Below are 20,862 nucleotides of genomic sequence, written 5' to 3' on the forward strand. Positions count from 1 at the left end.
AACTCCGCCACCTGGGCTGACAGACCTCCTATTGTCCCCGCTCAGACAGCTCATAGTTCCGGGTTCACTACTGCCCATCCCATTCGTGGTGAACTGTCTACATATTTCCATGAGCCATCCACAAACAGGGTCTCATCTGGTGGCTCCATGCTTTATCCTGCTTTCCTTTACTTCATTGTCCACATTCCCACATGCATATGGTTCACAATTGCCTAAATTCCTTCCGCGGGGTTTTCCCAGGTATCTCGTACCATGGTGATAGATTTGGTTGCTGGCAGAAGAACAGCCTCCCATTTTGCCCTTCTCATGTTAGAAACCTTGCATAATTTTCCCATATTTAACATTTCTACGAGGGTGTGTTTGATATGCAAGACTATATTCCCTGTCATCACAATAGGCTCACTGACCCTCACAGCTCACACTGCACAGTCTAAAGCATCTGGGCAAGCCGTTCACTAGAGGACCCTCAGCAGTAAAGTAGTACCCTGTAGGTCACTTTTATCGCCATGGAGCTGGGTTACTACTGCCAAGTAAAAACCTCCCACTTAGTTGCAGTAAATGTGGAAGCCTTTACTAGCATCTGGTAATCCCAGTCCCAGTGCTGATATTAACTCCTCTTTTAGTTTTGTATAGGAGTTATCTTGCTCTGGAACCCAGCCAATGCGCTCCGTTGCAGATTTACCCCCTTTTACCAATCGTTGTATGGGTTCGACAACTTGGGCAAACTCAGGGAGAAAAAATTCCTGCAGTAATTAAACAAGTCCAAGACCTTTCTCACACCATGGACTGTCAAGGGCAGTGGCATTTGTTGTATAGCTGTCTTCCTGTCTGTAGGCATTTCTTTCGTGTTTTGGGATTAATTGTGTATTGGGACAATTAAATGTCCCAAGAACCCATTTTACCAATTTGAGCTTTCTTCAGGCTGGCTTTTAACCCTCTGTCCTGTAAGTGCTTCAGGACTAAGAATAGTACCTCCTGATGTCTTGGTTTGGATTCAGAAGCCAGGAAGATGTCGTAAACATATTGGAGTATCATACTGCTGTGAGGCAGGTCAATCTCCTTGAGTATCTCAGTCATTACACGGTGAAAGATAGCTGGGCTATTATGGAATCCCTGGGGAAGTCTGGTCCAAGTATACTGTTTTTCCCCGACAGTAAATGCAAACTTATCTTGGGAGTCACAATGGAGGGGGTAGACCAGAATCCATTCGCAATACCCAGTACAGTAAATATTTTGTGGGTTGGGGAGAGTCCATTTAAGATTGTGGATGGACTGGTGACTGTAGGGTGTAATTTAGGAGTGACCCTGTTGAGGGTCGTATCATCAGTTGTGAGATGGTAACTTTCATCAGTTTACTGACCAGCCATGTGAAGGAATTAGTAGTACTTGTAGTATCTCGGAGAATTTCCCTGTCTACTAATCCTTTCACAATTTCCACAACTGCCCTTCCGGCTTCAGGTTTTATGGGGTATTGGCGGTGCGGCTTGTGTTCCGGACTCTCCACAACTACGTGGTCAATTTTGATCAAGCCTATATCTAGAACATAGAACATAGAAAAATGCAGCGCAGTACAGGCCCTTCGGCCCTCGATGTTGCTCCGAACCAAGCCTACCTAACCTACACTAGCCCAATAACCTTCATATGCTTGTCCAATGCCCGCTTAAATGACCATAAAGAGGGAGAGTCCACCACTGCTACTGGCAGGGCATTCCATGAACTCACAACCCGCTGAGTAAAAAATCTACCCCTAACATCTGTCCTATACCTACCACCCCTTAATTTAAAGCTGTGTCCCCTAGTAACAGCTGACTTCATTAGTGGAAAAAGGTTCTCATTTAGTCTACACCCATACCCCTGGGACGGAGGCACTAAAACCATTATCCTCTTGCGGCCAATCGCATCCCATAGAGGATGCGACTTGGGCAGTGATCAAGTGGTTCACATAAGTCCCCATTTTTTCCTTTCTCCCATTGGGATGGTGCCAGATTAATTTGCCCTTCCCACAGTTTAAAAGGATTTTGTACTCCTGCATTAAATCATTTCCCATAATAGTTCCTTCATTATTTTTGCATACATAAAATCGTATTGGTATATACAGGTTATTGATTTCTATTAGAGTACGCAGGGGTTCATTGTCCATTAATCCCCTTCATGTAAATCATTTTGTTATTTGTGGACAGGGGTAGGTGAGTAATAGATATGGAAGCTCCTGTGCCCACTAGCATCTCACACTGTCTGCCCCCTATCAGTGCAGATATATAAATCCTTCCCTCTTTATCATCTGTGCCCATGGGGGCTGCCGGAAGTCAGTCTGATGTATTCTCGTTGTTTGTTGGTTTCCAAACAAGTTCTTCAGAGTGGCCCCTTTTGCCACAGTACTGACAGACACAAGTGGGCTTCCTGTTGCTCTGTTTCCTCCCCATACAATCCCAAGCAAAGTGGCCCATCTTGCCACAATTGTGACACATGGGTCTGGATTATGTCTTTGTGACTGTGCCTTGGTTTTCCAGCTTTACGCGCACAGGGGGTTTTCTTCCTGTGTTCTCCTTAACACCTGTTGCCCAGTCTACCAGGGCCTCATAGTCTTAGAGAATGACAACCCCCATTTCTAGGACTGCCTGGTACACAGGAGACAGCCCCTCCTTGAAAGCCTTAATAAATGCTCAGTCAGAACGAACTGTCTGGGGAGTCCCTGAGCATTCTTGGTAGACCCTAAACGTCATTCCCCAAATTCAGAAGTGCCCTCCCTCTTCTGTTGTTTGGTGTTTGTTATTTTTGCCAAATTGGTAGGCGGTTTCCCCAAAACATGCTGGATTTTGGCCTTAATTTTGCTGAAGGGCTCCTGCTGATCTTTTATATCTGCTTTAATAGGGGTGCCCTGGGTCCATCTGCCTCTCCTATAATCTTGACTTCGTTGGTGTGCAGCATCGGCTATGTCAGACCCGTCAGATAATAGACACCACTTGTCCTGAGGGCATGCAGTCTGGACCAGTTGGTGGATGTCCCTTAAATATATTTGGTGGCCCACCCAGATGGTATCTAATTCAGCCAAAACTTTGAGTTTTACTGCGGGGCTGTAAGCGACCCAGGGAAGCTAAGATCTACTGCAATTCACCTGGTGTAAACTGCTTATATTTTGCATTTGTGTTTGCTCCTTCCCTACTGTGAGTCGCCAGGGCCAAATTAATTTCCTCAGGAGGGTCATCGATAGTTCAGGCGGTGCGACCGGGCCCTCCCGGGTATTAAAAGGTGGCAATGAATCCTACTGACTATCCTGTAGGAAATGATTTTTTTTTCTAGTTCCCTCAGTTGGAATTGAAGCATTTGTTTTTCCTTGGTCTCTTTCTTTGTGGATTCCACAGTCTGACCTATGAGGCCAGCCAGTCGATGGACCAAAAACTGTTGATGGTCTTATTTTTCTTTTCACCCAAGGGTCAATTTTGCTGTTGATCTAGGGTCTTTCTCATCTAATGAGTCTAATGAATCTGTCTATCATATATTGGTTAATGAGAAACGCTGGGGGTCCCCATTGATTTCCCTGTCCTGCAATAACACAGATACTCACAGATCCTCTGTCGATCGATCGCGTTTACACACCAGCCATGACTGCTGCGTGTTTTCCCACCCGCCGCATCTCACCCAGAATCGTTCCTGTCGGAGTCCAGCGATACCTATTTTAGGGAGCAATCATTTCCCTGTATCCCGCTTATTTAGTCTAGGCCTTTATCTCAGGCAGGAAAAATCACACTGGCATCTGAGTATGACTCAATTCAGAGCCACATGACAGACACTCTCTCATTCACTCTTACCAGATGAATAGCTTCCGTAGTTTGGCAAAAGTGAGACTGCAGATGCTGGAAACCAGAGTTTAGATCAGAGTGGTGCTGGAAAAGCACAGCAGGTCGGGCAGCATCCAAGGAGCAGGAAAATCGATGTTTCAGGCAAAAGCCCTTCATCAGCTTCTGTAGTTTGACCTGCTTTTGTTCGATATCCTGCCCCGACTCCTGGGAGGTGGCCATCCTACCCAGGACCATGAACAGGACCCTGCTCGCAGCGCCAATTTGTTGTAGTAAAATTAATAAAACTCAAATTTAGAAGCATGTCAATCAAATTTATTCAATCAAAAGCTTTTGGGAGGGGCAGCGTGATTCTGACTCTAACCGCGGGACTTAACCATGCTGTCTTTCTCAGAACAACAGTTTTTATAGTCTGGATGGCGGGTACAAAAAAAGCCTGGAAAGGCGGTGTCTTGTGTTCTGCACATGCACATGCAGAGATCGCTGTTTCCGGGAACGGTGTACCAGACCATTGCGGTTCTGCAAGTATTTCTTCTTTAGTTATTTCTTCTTTAATTAGTTTCTATTTTCACAGGAGAGAACTCAGAGAGAGAGTACCAACCTGGACCTGATTCTTTGGGTTCAGCAGCTTTTACCACATTACTGCTGACAACCAAACCAAAGTAGACAGATAGGAAAAACTAAACCAAAGTAGACAGATAGGAGGCTAGAAGACCACAGCAACCCAGGCAGCATCAGGAGGTGGAGAAGTCGACATTTTAGATGTAACCCTTCTTCAGGACTGGGGGTAGGTGTGAGAGGAGGTGCAAATAAAGGGAGTGGCAGGGGCAGGGTGGTGGTGGGATAGGTGAAGACAGGTAGAGGGTATGACTTGGTTGGTCAATGGGAGGAATGAATCCAGTTGGGGGCAGGGAGCAGTGAAAGGAATGGGAAAGGGCAGGGAAGGGAGTCAGGGGCTGGGGAGGTGGAAGATGAGGTGTTGTTCCTCCAATTTGCACTGTGGTTCATTTTGGAAATGGAGGAGGCCAAGGATGGTCATGTTGAAAAGGGAGTGGTTGGGAATCTTGGCCTCCTCCATTGCCACCACAGCACAAATCGGAGGAAGAACACCTCATTTACCGCCTGGGCAGCCTATAGCCCAGAGGACTCAACATTGAGTTCTTCAATTTCAAATAACCTCTCTCCCCATTCCCCAACTCCCCAGCCCCTCCCCATCCCTTCCACTGCCCTGTGCCACCAACTGGATTAATTCCTCCCATTGACCAACCAGGTCATACCCTCTACCACTTCACCTATCCCCACATCACCCCCGCCACCCCCTTTATCTGCAGCTTCCCCCACACCCACCCCCAGTCCTGAAGAAGGGTTACACCTGAAACGTCGACTTCTCCACCTCCTTGGATTTCTCCAAACTGCCTGGCTTTCTGTGTTCTTCCAGCGTCCTGCCTGTCCATTTTGGATTCCAGCATCTGCAGGTTTTTTTTGTTAAAAACCAAACCAAACAAGAGAAAAGAATTGAGAAATTGAGAGTGTGGTGCTGGAAAAGCACAGTAGGTCAAGCAGCATCAGAGGAGCAGGAAAATTGATGTTTCGGGCAAAAGCCCTAATTCAGAAGGTCTGCTCAGTCAAGAGAGTGACTTTGAGCTGGCTGATCAGAGCTCATATACTGTGCACATGTAAATAAAGGGTGACTTGGTGATGGATACTGACCTCTGTGCAGTTATTTCAGAAGCAAAGAATATGGGGAAAAAGCAGAAGCAGGGTATTGAATTGGAAGATCAAATATGATCATAACGAAAAGCCAAATGGCCTATTCCTGCACCTATTTTCGATGTTGAAGCTGATACTTCACCAAAAAAATTCAACCCAAACTATTTGCTTAGGTTGCTGGAAAACCCTTATGCCCCATTTTAAATTCTACTGACTCTAGCTGTAATGAAGGGGAAGCGGTGGTGGCATGGTGGTAATATTACAAAACTTGTAATCCAGAACACTTCTCCAACCTTTTTGAGGGTATGGATTTGAATACCAAAATAACAAATGGTGAAAATTGAACTCAATTTTTAAATCCGATTTTTTTTTTGAAAGTGAATCTAATGCAATCATGTATTTTTAGGTGGCTCAGTGGTTAGCACTGCTGCCTCACAGCACCAGTGACCCGGGTTCGAGGCCAGCCTTGGGCAACTGTCTGTGTGGAGTTTGCACATTCTTCCTGTGTCTATGTGGGTTTCCTCTGAATGCTTCTATTTCCTCCCACAGTCCAAAGATGTGCAGGTTAGGTGTATTGGCCATGCTAAATTACCCTGATGTATAGGCTAGGTGGGTTAACCATAACAAATGTGGTTTATGGAGTTTAGGTGGGATGATCTTCAGAGAGTCAATGCAGACTTGATGGGCCAAATCACACTTCGGGATTCTATGAATAAAACCATTTGCTCTTGCTAATCTTTACATTTTTACATACTGAGAAACTTTTACAATGCAATTATTCTTATTCTATTATTCCTCTTAATCTTTTTCTTGGTCTTTGTGTGTAGAATTCTATGAACTTCACAATCTTCAGATTTCATACTTAGCAACTTTCTAGACTTTTTCTTTTGATTTCCATTGTTAGCCATGGTTGGAGCATTAATCTTGTATAAAAAAATGTACTTTTGATGTAAACTTTTTTTACAGATTTAGAGGAGGTTTCAGAAAAATTCTTTCACCGAGATGATGATAGATATCTGGAACCCACTGCCTGAAGGCGTGGTAGAGGTAGTTTCAGGAGATGGTCATACCTCTTAGATTAGTTACCTTGAATTTGGTGAGTAGTCAGGGATAGGAGGGTGTGACTATGAGCGAGACAGGTGGAGGAATCTAAGAGGTAGTGCTGAAGGCATCTCACTCCTTGAGCTTGTCTAATAGTTTTGAGATTCTTGCTCATTGTGTTGATGAAAGCAAGGTTTGTAGGCACTGTTCTGCAGGGAGCCATTTAAGATGGGTAGAAAAGAGAAATGTAGTTGTAATCGAAGATGGTATAGTCAGGGGAATGGACACTGTTCTTTGAGAGTCCCGAAGGGTATGTTGTCTGCCTAGTGCACGGGTTCAGGATATCTCATCTGGGCTGCAGAGGACCTTGAAGTGGGAGGGGAAAGATCCAGTTGGAATGGCCCATGTAGGTATCAACAACATTGGTGAAAAGAGGATCTGCTGAGGGAATATGTGCAGCTAGGGGCTAAATTGAAAAGCAGAACGAAAAAGATAATAATTCCTGCTTACTACCTGAGCCATGAGCTAATTAGCAATGGGTCAGCAAGATTAAAGAAGTAAACACATGGCTCAAAGATTGATTTTGGAGAAATGGGTTTGAGTTCATGGGATATTAGTACCAGTACTTGGGAAGGAGGGAGATGTTCTGATGGGACTGACGATTTGAATAACTTTGGGGGGCGGTTCAATTGAGTGGAAAAGGGTAAAAGAGGGGAGCGCTCAGCAGAGGTTATTAAAGTTTCCAGAACAAGTAGCAGGACTGAGAGTATGGAAAGGGTCAGGAGGCTAGGGATTAAGGGTTAGTTGGAGGCCATGGTCTAGTGGTATTATCATTGGACTGTTAATCCAGAGATACAGCTAATGTTCGAAACTCATCTCAGTGGAATTTGAATTCAATACCAATCTGGAATTAGGAGTCTAATGAAGACAGTGAAACCATTGCTGATTGTCAAAATAACTCATTTGGTTCACTAATGTACGTTAGGAAAGGAAACTGTTGTTCCTACGTGACCTGGACTACACATGACTCCATATCTACAATAACATAGTGAGCTCTTAACTGCTGTCTAGGATGGGCTATAAATGCAGGACTAGCTAGGGACACCCTTATCCCATGAATGAATTAAAATAAGAATGTAACTTCAGGCACAGCATTTAAGGAAACAACTGTGAGAAGGGGGTACTGTCAGTGGATGTAGGGGAAGAGGTGTATACATGGCTTTCCAGAAGACTTTCGATAGGGTGCCGCATAAAAGACTCATCCATAAGATAAGAATGCATAGAATTACAGAGAATTTACTACCATGGATAGAGGACTGGTTAACCAGTAGAAAGCAGATAGTTGGGATAAATGGATGTTTCTCTGGTTGGAGATCAGTGGTGAGCGGAGTGCTGCAGGGGTCAGTGTTGGACCCACAACTGTTCATGATATATATAAATGGTGTGGAAGAGGAGACCGAGTGTAACATATTCAAGTTTGCTGATGACATTGAATTGAGTGGAAAGGCAAACTGTGCAGAAGATGTGGAGAGCCTGCAGACAGATTTAGATAGGTTAAGTGAGCGAGCAACGGTCTTGCAGATGGAGTACAGTGTTGGTAAATGTAAAGTAAAAATAATAGATCAGGGTATTATTTAAATGATGAAAGATTGCAGCAAGATGTTATGCAGAGACTTAAGAGTGCTCGTACATGAATTGCTGGAAGTTCATTTGCAGGTGCAACAAGTACTCAGGAAGGCAAATAGAATATTGGCTTTCATTGCTAGAGGGATTGAATTTAAGAGCAGGGAGGTTCTGCTGCAATTATACAAGGTATTGGTGAGGCCACAACTGGAGTATTCTGTGCAGTTTTGGTCTCCTTACTTGAAGAAGGATAAACTGGCTTCGGAGGGATTTCACCAGGTTGATTCCAGAGATGAGGGGGTTGACCTGTGAGGAGAGGTTGAGCCACCTGGGACTGTACTCACTAGAATTTAGAAGAATAAGAGGGGATCTTATAGAAACATAAAATTATGAAGGGGTTAGATAAGATAAAGTCAGGCAAATTGTTTCTGCTGGTGGGTGAGATTAGGACTGGGGACAGGCTTCAGGATTAGAGGGAGTAGATTTAGGACAGAGATGAAGAGAAACTGCTTTTCCCAGAGAATAGTGTATCTATGGAATTCTGTGCTCAAGGAAGCAGTAGAGGCAGCTTCATTAAATATACTTAAGATACAGTTGGATGGGTTTTTGCATGGTAGGGGAATTAAGAATTGTGGGAATAGTGCAAGTAGGAGGAGCTGAGACAATAGATATGGCCTACCCCTGCTTCTATTACTTTGAAGCTATGACTGAGGGTGGTGTACATAAATGCACACTATATACAAACAAGCTTTTAATGAGCTTGTAGTACAGATTGAAATTGGCTGGATGGGTGCAGCGTCAACAACACTCAAGAAGCCTGACACCATCTAAGACATAACAGCCTACTTGATTGGCACTACATCCACAAGCATCCTCTACCTTCACCACCGACGCTCAGGAGCAGCAATCTATCTACACCATGCACTGTAGAAATTCACCATTGATCCTCAGACAGCACCTTCCAAACCAACAACCACTTCCTTCTAGAAGAATAAGGGCAGCAGATATATGGGAACACCACTACGTTCAAGTTCCCCTCCAAATCACTCACCATTCTGACTTAGAAATATATCACCATTCCTTCACTGTCACTGGGTCAAAATCCTGGAATTCCCATCTAATGGCATTGTGGGACAACTCACAGTAGGTGAACTGCAGTGGTTCAAGAAGGCAGTTCACCACCACCTTCTCAAGGGCAACTAGGGACAGGTAATAAATACTGGCCAGCCATCAACACCCATAATGTACAAAAAGAATATTTTTTTAGAAATGTGGCAAGCATGACAGAGATATGGCTGCAAGGGTATCAGGGTTGGGAATTAAGTATCCACAGATGCAGGTTCTATTGAAAGAATGGGCACAGGACAGGGTTGCTGCGTTAGTAGGAAATTAAATCCAAAGTCAAGAAATGATTTAGAGTCAGAAGGCATAGAATCTGTGTTGGTCAAGTTGCAGAACTGCAAAGGAAAAACGTGTTACGACATGGAGGTTAACCCCTCTTAATTAAGCCAACATCCAGAAAATCCTCACCTCGTAATCTGTTAAGATATGAGTGACAGAGAGCCCCCAAACTCCACTAGTTAAAGAAAATAACATCAATTTATTTCTAACTCTGAAAGTGAACATTAAACAATAATTATTCACAACTCTAAGCCCCCCTTTCTCTTAACTGTTTACGGTGGCTCAGTGGTTAGCACTGCTGCCTCAGCGCCAGGAACCCAGGTTCAACTCCAGCCTTGGGCAACTGTCAGTGTGGAATTTGCACATTCTCCTGATGTCTGCATGGGTTTCCTCCGGGTGTTCTGATTTTCTCCCACAGTTCAAAGATATGCAGGTTAGGTGAGTTGGCCATGATAAATTGCCCACAATGTTCAGGGATGTGTAGGTTAGGTTCATTTGTCATGTGAAATGTGGAGTAATAGGGTAGAGGAATGGGTCTGGGTGGGATACTCTTCGGACAATTCGTGTGGACTTGGGCCAAATGACCTGCTTCCACCCTGCAGGGATTGTATGATTATAATACCTCTTAACTCTTGTTATAAGAGTGGCATGGTGGCTCAGTGATCAGCACTGCTGCCTCACAGCACCAGGGCCTCAGGTTCGATCCCAGCCTCGGGTGACTGTGTGGAGTTTGTACATTCTCCCTGTATCTGCATGGGTTTCCTCCAGGTGCTCTGTTTTCCTCCTACAGTCCAAAGATGTGTGCAGATCAGGTGAAATGGCCAAGATAAATTGCCCATAGTATTAGGTGCATTAGTCAGAGGGAAATGGGTGTGGGTGGGTTACCCTTTGGAGGGTCGGTGTGGACTTGTTGGGCTGAAGGCCTGTATCCACACTGTAGGCAATCTAATCTGCCTCCAACTCAATAACAATATGCTGTTCCAAATAAGACATTTATTTAAATGGCATCCACTCAATTTCAAAACCACACAGCCATTGTCTTCTTCTGTGTCTTCACTCTTCCAGATGAGGATCTCTGTTAGTCGTCTTCTTTTACTGTGAATATGTTTCACATAAAAAGGTGCCTTTGATAGAGAGTGTTTCCTAATTTCTTGGAGAGTAAGATGTTAAATGGACAATTAGCTCTCTCCAGTTTCTCTCTGTACAGCAGTTGCTCTCTGACCAATTTTCAAAATGTCTGCAGTTTATACCCCCATCCCCCCTAACATTGAATCATCTCATTGGTTTGATATTGGCAAAATAATAAATTCAAACTCAATTGGGTTTTAGTATCCTGTGGTGAAGATTAATGGGAAGCCAGAGGACTGGAATGCCCTTAAAAGCCAGCAGAGGATAATTTTAAAAAGCAATAAGGGGAGAGAAGGTGAAATATGAGAGTAACCAGCTAGTAATACATAAGAAGGTTGCAAGAGTTTTTTAAAATCTGACCTATAAAAAGAAGACAAGAATGGACATTGGACTGCTGTATAATGAGGCTGAAGCAGTAATAATGGGGAACAAAGAAATGGCAGAGGAACTGAATAGGTAGTTTTTATCAGTTTTCTTGATGGGTGACACAGTGGCATACCAGATCTTCAAGAGTCTTAGGGGGCAGTAGTGAGTGTAGTGGCTAGGAGATTGGATAAAGAAGTGGCAGATGGAATACTGTGTTGGAAAGTGTCAGATTATGCACTTTGGTAGGAAGAATAGAAGCATAGACTACTTTCTAATGGGGAAAGGCATCAGAAATCTGAATCACCAAGGGACTTGGGAGATCTAGTTCAGGATCCTCTTAAGTTTAATGTGCAGTTTAGTTGGTAATGTTGAGTTGGCAGTTAGAAAGCCAAATGAAACGTTAACATTCATTTTGAGAGGGATAGATTACAAGACTCGAGATGTATTGCTGAGGCTCTGGACAGACTACATTTGGAATATTATGAGCACTTTTGGGCCCCATATCTGCTGAGCTGGTGTTGGAGGGCATCCACAGTAGGTTTACAAGAATGATCCTGAGGATAAAGAACTTGTCATATGAGGAAAAGTTAATAAGACTGGGTCTGTACTCAATGAATTTAGAAGGATGATGGGATATCTGATTGAAACTTAGAAATATACTTAGAGGCTTGGATAGAGTTAACATGGTGAAGATGCTTCCACTTGTAGGAGGACAATGACTTGAGGGCACAGTCTCAGAGTGAAGTGACAACCTTGCAGAACTGAGTTATGGAAGAATTTCTTTAGGTAGTGACTGGTGAAACTGTCGATCTCAGCCATAGAAGGCAGTGGGTGTCAAGTCAGTGAGTGTATTTAAAAGAGATGGATAGGTTCTTGACTAATAAGTGGTTCAAAGGTTATGGGGAGGAAGCAAGAGAATGGTCTTGAGAAACATATCAGCCATGATTGAATGGTGAAGCAAATGGCTAATTCTGCTCCTATATCTGATGGTCTATGACTCTGTGCCAATCCTCTCTCCATGCCAGTATCTTGCTCCTATCACCATGGGCTGTTATTTAAATGTTAACGATTGCGTGGTTTGGCCCACATGTTACTTCAGACCACAGTAATGTGGTTGACTCTTAACTGCCCTTTCAAGTAAGCCATTCACTTCAAGGGCAGTTAGAGATGGTCACAAATAATGGGCTTCAAAATGATACCAAATCCCATGAAAGAATTCTTAAAAAAATGTTCTTATAATCAATATGAAAATGATTTCTCTAACACTCCACTTAGCTCTTATAACTCTGAGTTATTGTTTGTCAGATGGTGAGAACAGTATTTCAGTGTTAAACTATAGTTGAAGTAAATTACACAGAATTATAAGAAATGCAGGCTGTGGAGAAGATTAAAACAAGATTAGTAAGGAACTGAAATGCAATAATTATCAGTAAAGACTAAACACGTTTCAAAGTTCCAGCACGCACAATATTTTACTTTTATGTGAAACTATCATTGATTATTGTAACAATCGTTAATGTTCTTTAGGGAAGGAAATCTGCTATTTGCATCTGGCCTGGCCTACATGTGACTGTAGACCCACAGTGATGTGGCTGACTCTTAACTACCCATTGAAATGGCTTGGAGAGCCACTCAGTTCAAGGGCAGTTAGGGCTGGGTAATACATGTCTAGCCAGTAACACCTATGAAAGAATACAGAGAAGAAAATCAGACATGAAATAGGATAGTCAAATTGTGAAAGCATCTATTGTTCAATCAAATTCACCATTGCAGTTCAGCAAATTCACTTTAAATTCTGACTCATTGAACAACATTTCAAACGCTGAATAATCAACTATCCACACTATTTACATGTTAAAAACATTGCTCATATGTCCCAGAGATTCTCTTACTATATTTACATTTAATTTTTGCAATATTGAGGCTTTTATTATGATGATTTTGCAGGCTCCTATTCTGCTGACCTATGATGATTCATAGTAAGGACTTTGCAGCGACATATGTTTGGAATGTGTTCAAATCACAATAAGTTATCTCTACCCTCTGGAAGGACAAGAACATCCTACATCTTACCATCTTCTCATGCAATTGTCCCAGATTTTTCGCCATAGCCCACATTATTCTGGGCTGTTGCCAGACTGGTGAATGTACTCGACCATGGGGAATCATGTGGGAATTTTTAAATGGCACCAGAAGCATTTGTTCTTTTGTGAGGTCGAAGCATTCTTTATACCTCCCACACCCAGCTGTGAGAAACAAAATAAACATTTTTACTAAAGTGTCCAACAAAAGTACAATCTGAATTATTCCGAACGGTAAAACAAAAGCGCTTCACTAAAATAAACGCAAATACAGAATGGGCATATATACATGCTATAGGAGAAAGTGAGGACTGCAGATGCTGGAGATCAGAGCTGAAAATGTGTTGCTGGAAAAGCGCAGCAGGTCAGGCAGCATCCAAGGAACAGGAGAATCGACGTTTCGGGCATGAGCCCTTCTTCAGGAATGAGGAAAGTGTGTCCAGCAGGCTAAGATAAAAGGTAGGGAGGAGGGACTTGGGGGAGGGGCGTTGGAAATGCGATAGGTGGAAGGAGGTCAAGGTGAGGTTGATAGGCCGGAGTGGGGGTGGGGGTGGACAGGTCAGGAAGAAGATTGCAGGTTAGGAAGGTGGTGCTGAGTTCGAGGGTTGGGACTGTGACAAGGTGGGGGGAGGGGAATTGATGAAACTGGAGAAATCCGAGTTCATCCCTTGTAGTTGGAGGGTTCCTAGGCGGAAGATGAGGCACTCTTCCTCCAACCATCGTGTTGCTATGGTCTGGCGATGGAGGAGTCCAAGGACCTGCATGTCCTTGGTGGATGGGAGGGGGAGTTGAAGTGTTGAGCCATGGGGTGGTTGGGTTGGTTGGTCCGGGTGTCCCAGATGTGTTCTCTGAAACGTTCCGCAAGTCGGCGGCCTGTCTCCCCAATATAGAGGAGGCCACAACAAATGCAGCGGATGCAGTAAATGATGTGTGTGGAGGTGCAGGTGAATTTGTGGCGGATATGGAAGGATCCCTTGGGGCCTTGGAGGGAAGTGAGGTGGGGGAGGTGTGGGCGCAAGTTTTGCATTTCTTGCGGTTGCAGGGGAAGGTGCCGGGAGTGGAGGTTGGGTTGTTGGGGGGTGTGGACCTGACGAGGGAGTCATAGATGGAGTGGTCTTTTCGGAACGATGATAGGGGAGGGGAGGGAAATATATCCCTGGTGGTGGGGTCGGTTTGGAGGTGGCAGAAATGACAGCGGATGATACGCTGAATATGGGGGTTGCTGGGGTGGTAGGTGAGGACCAGTGGGGTTCTGTCCTGGTGGTGGTTGGAGGGGCGGGGCTCAAGGGTGGAGGAGCGGGAAGTGGAGGAGATGCGGTGGAGGGCACTGTCGATCACGTCTGGGGGGAAATTGCGGTCTTTGAAGAAGGAGGCCATCTGGGTTGTACAGTATTGGAACTGGTCCTCCTGGGAGCAGATGCGGCGGAGACGAAGGAGTTGGAAATATGGGATGGCGTTTTTACAGGGGGCAGGGTGGGAGGAGGTATAGTCTAGGTAGCTGTGGGAGTCGGTCAGTTTATAGTAAATGTCCGTGTTGATTCGGTCGCCCGAGATAGAAATGGAAAGGTCTAGGAAGGGGAAGGAGGAGTCTGAGATGGTCCAGGTGAATTTGAGGTCGGGGTGGAAGGTGTTGGTAAAGTGGATGAACTGTTCAACCTCCTTGTGGGAGCACGAGGCAGCGCCGATACAGTCATCGATGTAGTGGAGGAAAAGGTGGGGGGTTGGTGCCAGTGTAGCTGCGGAAGATGGACTGTTCCACATATCCTACGGAGAGGCAGGCATAGCTGGGGGCCATGCGGGTGCCCATGGCTACTCCTTTGGTTTGGAGGAAGTGGGAGGATTGGAAAGAGAAATTGTTCAGGGTGAGGACCAGTTCAGTCAGTCGAAGGAGGGTGTCAGTGGAAGGGTACTGGTTGGTACGGCGGGAAATACATGCTATATATATATATATATATATATATACATATTCAAGCTATAACTTCATTGTTTCAACGGTGACTTTACATTAGTCAAAACTGGAACCGGAAGCATACTGTTGATGCCAGACCATAGAGATTGCTGGACTAGAGAATGTTGGATTAGGAAGATACTACTATGAGAACAATGGAGAAGTAGGATCAGTTACACAAACCATCCTATTAATTTGACATGCATGAAAAAAGATGTATTATTGGAGAAAATAGGAATATATTTCATAAATGGGAACATGAGATTATACTTCACAAGTTTGCACCTGTTATAGAACTTTGCATTCCAGGTACACATCTATCCCCTCTGGGATATGTTCAGAAATTGAATATGAGTTATCAGAGTACAAAATGTAGCTGTGTAGTGATAACTAGATTGAAGCACATTAAAGTCCATTGTACAAGGCTATCCCTGGCTGACAGTTCATGGTAGTATGCATGCAGTGTTTTATGAGGCACACCTTTGCATAGTGTTATAAAACATAAATAATCAGATGGCTCTTGCCAGATGAGTACATAATGCCTCTGGTACTCTAACAGCTGAATATCATTATGCTATGCAATTCATATTGTCATACCAAGTGACAGACAAAACCCCTCTGTAGCATATATGCCTGCTGATGCTACAGAATATGAAAAAGGACCCCCTACAATTTTAATTTGAAGAACATGCAGTAAAAACAAGTTTAATTTTGTATTACTGACATAGCAGGAAGCTGTGATATTGAAACAAAATTTACTAAGCGAAAATAAAATTTACCTAGCATACATACCTGATTGTACTTAATAAAGTTGAAGACCACGTGCTTCACAATCCAAATGTGATCCATGAATTCTATGCAGCAACTAACATCAATTTCATGTTAGTTGTTGCATAGTTTATTTGCCAGTGCAATATTGATTTGACTATATCATAAGGTATGACCAAAGACCCAAAAGAATGATTTGAGCTTATATATTGTCTTTCATGTCCCAAGGACTTCATTCTAAATACTGTACATTTCAAGTGGTACATAGCCAAATATGACAGTCAAGTTGCATACACTGAGGTCCTCTCAGCTAGAAAGTAAGAAGACTGTTAAGTTAATCTTATTACTTGTAAAACTTGTTCAGGCAAACATGGTTTAGATGGCCTTACTTGTCGAGTTTTGATCACCGTGCTATAGGAAGGATCATATTAAGTTGGAGAGGGGTCAGAAAAAATTTACCAGAATATAATCAGGACTGTAGGGTTTGAGTTATAAGGAGAGGCTGCAGCTGGAGCATAGGAGGTTGACGGGTTACCTTATGGAGGTTACAAAATCATGAGGGGCATAGATAAGGTGAATAGCAAAGGTCTTTTCCCTAGGGTGGAGGAGTTCAAAATTAGGAGGCATATTTTTAAGGTGAGAGGAGAAAGGTTTAAAAGGGACCTGAGGGGCAACTTTTTCACACAGAGGGTGGTTTGTGTTGAAAATAAACTGCCAGAGGAAGTGGTAGTTGGAGGTAAAGTTACAACATTAAAAGACTTGCTTAACAAGAATTTATCCAGTTCTGCCTTAAAAATATTCAAAGATCTGCTTCCACCACCATTTACTAAATTCCAAAGACTCAAGATGCACTGGGAGATGAAATGTACAATTCCTGATTTTTAATCAGTGACTGCTATTTTTAAAGTCTCCCATAAGAGGAAACATTGTCACCATACCTACCATGCCAAGACCCCTCAGAATCTCATCTTCACCAAACCTACTTTGCCAAGACCCCTCAGGATCTTAGGAAATGTCATCATCATACCAATGTGTCAAGACCCCTCAGGATTTTGTATGTTTCATTCAAGTCATTTCTTACTCTCCAAATTCCAGTGGATATAAAGCTAGCTTATTCAATCCTACCCCACAAGACAACCTTCTCAGTGCTGGTATAGGTCTTCCAAACCTATGACCACTTCCATCTAGAAGGACAAAGACAGCAGATACACCGCGCAACAATTGCCAGGCAGGGATGTTCCCTCTCAGTCGGGGAACACTTATGCGGTCAAGGACATTCGACCTCAGATCTTCAGATGACTATCCTCCAAGGCAGACTTTGGGATACGCAACAATGCATAGTCGCCAAGTTCAGAGGCTGATAGCCAAGTTCAATACCCATGAGGATGGCCTCAACCGGAATTTTCATAGAATAGGATCCCTGCAGTGTGGAAACAGGCCATTTAGCCCAACAGGTCCACACCGACCCTCAAAGAGTAACTTACCCAGACTCATTACCCTACCACTCTACATTTACCCCTGACAAATGCACCTAACCCACACATCTCTGAACACTATGGGCAATTTAGCGATGGCCAATTCATCTTTGGATTGTGGGAGGAAACCAGTGCACAGAGGAAACTCATGCAGACATGGGAAGAATGTGCAAACTCCACACAGTTGACCAAGGCTGGAATTAAACCTGGGTCCATGGAGCTGTGAGGCAGCAGTGCTAACCACTGGGCCACTGTGCCACCCAGGAGCTTGGGCTCATATCATACTATAGGTGACCCAACTGCACAACACACTCTCATACACACACTTATGCACAAACACACATACACACACTCTTACACACGATCACACTCACTCACTCACGCAGACCCTCTCTTCTACATGTTTTCTCTCAAACACACATACACTCACAATCATGTGCACACCCTCTCACAGGCATATATTCTGTCACACTTGCACACACACACACACTCACACTCCCACTCCCTCACATACACACATATGAGTCTTTGAGGTGAATTTGCATTTGCAGATTTATATTTGTTCCAAAAGCACGCAGTCAGTCCATGTTGCATTTTATAAATTCCTACTTTGGAAATAGAACCAGTCTAATTCAAGATTGGAATATAAACAGACTCTTGAGCTGAGATGTCACCTTTTTTATAAAACTTGAAGTTATCTTGGGAATGTGACTTGAAAGAAGTTCTGGGATTTGCATATTAATGAATCAACCCATTCTAAGTGATTAAAATTTAGTAGCAATCTAGGTCTGTTCAATACATCACATCAGTTGTATGACACTTTGATCTTTTGCTATAAATTCTGTGTCCTATGATCCTGCCCCACTAGACACCTGACAAAATAGCAGCGCTCCAAAAGCTTGTACTTCCAAATAAACCTGTTTATTTTGGATCCTGAATATAACCAGGTGGTGTGTGATTTTTTTAACTTTGAAAAATGTCGTGCTAGAAAAACACAGCAGGCCAGGCAGCATCTGAGGAGCAGGAGAATTGACGTTTCGGGCATAATCGACGTTTCGTCGATTCTCCTGCTCGTCGGATGCTGCCTGGCCTGCTGTGTTTTTCCAGCATGACATTTTTCAACTCTGGTACTCACTTTCTCCCATTTTTTTAACTTTGTCCATCTCAGCCCAACACCAGCACCTCTACATCATGGTATAGACATAGTGGGCCGAAGGGCCTGTTTCTATCCTGTATAACTCTGTGACTAAGGCTCTCACCATCCTGTCTTCTGGATATATATTGTCTCTTTCACTGTCACTGGGTCAAAATCCTGGAATTCCCTCCCTACAAAAATGTAGGTGGCCCGACACCAATGGACTAAAGGGCAACTAGGGAAGAAGTATATGCTGGACTCAACAGTGCCATCTATTACTGAAATATAACCTACTTTTATATTCAATCCCCTTCACAAAAACTGATAACATTCTATTAGTCTTCCAAATTACTTGCTGTAACTGCATAGTAACCTTTTGTGATTCATGCAGTGGGACACTGAGATCCCACTCTATCTCAGAGCTCTGCAATTCTCACCTTTCAGATAATATGGTTCTTTTATTCTTCCTGCCAAAATGGATAATTTTACATTTTCCTACATTATACTCCATTCACCACATTTTTGTCTGCTCACTGGAGCTTTCTGGAACCTCTTTATGTCATTACAGTCATAGAGATATACAGCACGGAAACAGAACCTTTGGTCCAACTCATCCATACCGACCAGATATCCCAACCTAATCTAGTCCCATTTGTCAGCACTTGGCCCAGATCTCTCTAAATCCTTCCTATCATATACCTATCCAGATATATTTTAAATGTTGCAATTGTACCACCCTCCACTACTTCCTCTGGCAGCTCATTCCATACATGCACCAACCTCTGCATGGAAAGGTTGCCCCTTAGATCTCTTTTATATCTTTCCCCTCTCACCCTAACCCTATGCCCTCTAGTCCTGGACTCACCCACCTCAGGAAAAAGACTGTCTATTTATCCTATCCATGCCTCCCATGATTTTATCTCTCACCTTCCTTAGGCCATTTAAAGTTGGTCAACAAAATGCTGGTCATATCCTCTTCACAATTTGCTTTCCTACCTCAGAACTATACCTCTGTCCCTCCATCTATATCATTAATATAATCTGTAAACAGTTGAGATCTCATATTTCTGTGGTGCACTATTCATTATACCGCACCACCCTTATAAAGATCAATTTCTACTGTCTCTTATTCATCAAATCCTCTATCCATGCCAATGTGCTACCCCCATGCCAATGTGCTACCCCCATCCCAGGAGCTTTTACGTGCCAACAAACACACATGAATAACTGCAACCTTAAGGTCCCCTCCAATCAATTCACTCACCATCTTAACTTGAAAACATATCATTGTTCCTTCAGTGTCACTGGATCAAATCATGGATTTCTCTCCCGAATGGCATTGTAGGTCTATCGACAGCGCATGGACTGCAGCTCACCATCCCTTTCAAAGAGCAATTAGGGATGGGCAATAAAGACTGGCCCAGCAACAATGCCCACATCTGATGAAAAACTAAATAAAATGAAACAAGATCCAGAATGCAGTCAAAAGAAATCAATGTTTCTGCTTTTGGTCAAAATGTGACATGAGACAGCAGCTACAAAACCTGAAGCAGTGAATGACATGTCTCATTAATTAAGTGTTTTTTTTGTTAATTGCCATTTGCAGGATCTTGATGCACAGATACTAGATGCTGATTTTATTTACATAGCATTAATGACAAGACATCAATAATAATTAATTGAAGTACTTTGGGATATAGCAGGGATGTGACTACAGAACACAAGGGTTATTTACTTTTAGTCTGTAAAAACATGCTCAGACACATACTTCAGCTATCACATCAATATTTCTACATGCTAGTTAGAAAAGGATCCAATTTCAAATCATTCACATCAGCATCTCATATTAGCTGTGGTTCAGTTGATAGCATTCTCACCTCTGAGATGGAAGGGTGTGAGTTCATGTGCCACTGTAGGACTCTACAGGCAGCATCTGAGGAGCAGGAGAATTGGCGTTTTGGGCATAAACCCTTCATAAGGAATCATCAGAACTCCTGATGAAGGGCTTATGCCCAAAACGTTGGTTCTCCTGTTCCTCGGATGCTGCCTGACCTGCTGTGCTTTCCCAGCAACACAGTCTCGACTCTGATCTCCAGCATCTGCAGTCCTCACTTACTCCCACTGAGGACTCTTACCAATTTTTGTAGCTGCACCATTGAAAGCATCCTATCTGGATGCTTCAGTTTGGTATGGCATCTTGCTCTTCCCAAGACTGCAAGCAACCACAGAGAGTCATGAACACACACATCAGACTCCTATCCACTAACTCCATCTATACTTCCTGCTGCCTCGGCAAAGCAACCAACATAATCAAAGACCCCTCTCACCCCGGTTATAGTCTCTTCCACCTTCTTCAGTCAGCCAGAAGACAGCTTCTTCCCCATTGTTT

General features: G+C 43.5%; 1 protein-coding gene across 2 annotated transcripts in view; it reads left to right on the forward strand.

The window, feature by feature from the left end:
- rgs12b (regulator of G protein signaling 12b) overlaps nt 1-20,862 on the forward strand; it is a 275,051-nt gene that overhangs the window by 243,506 nt on the left and 10,683 nt on the right. The gene's annotated exons all lie outside the window — the stretch shown is intronic.

Source organism: Chiloscyllium punctatum, chromosome 2, assembly GCF_047496795.1.
Source record: "Chiloscyllium punctatum isolate Juve2018m chromosome 2, sChiPun1.3, whole genome shotgun sequence".
Classification (NCBI taxonomy): Eukaryota; Metazoa; Chordata; class Chondrichthyes; order Orectolobiformes; family Hemiscylliidae; genus Chiloscyllium; species Chiloscyllium punctatum.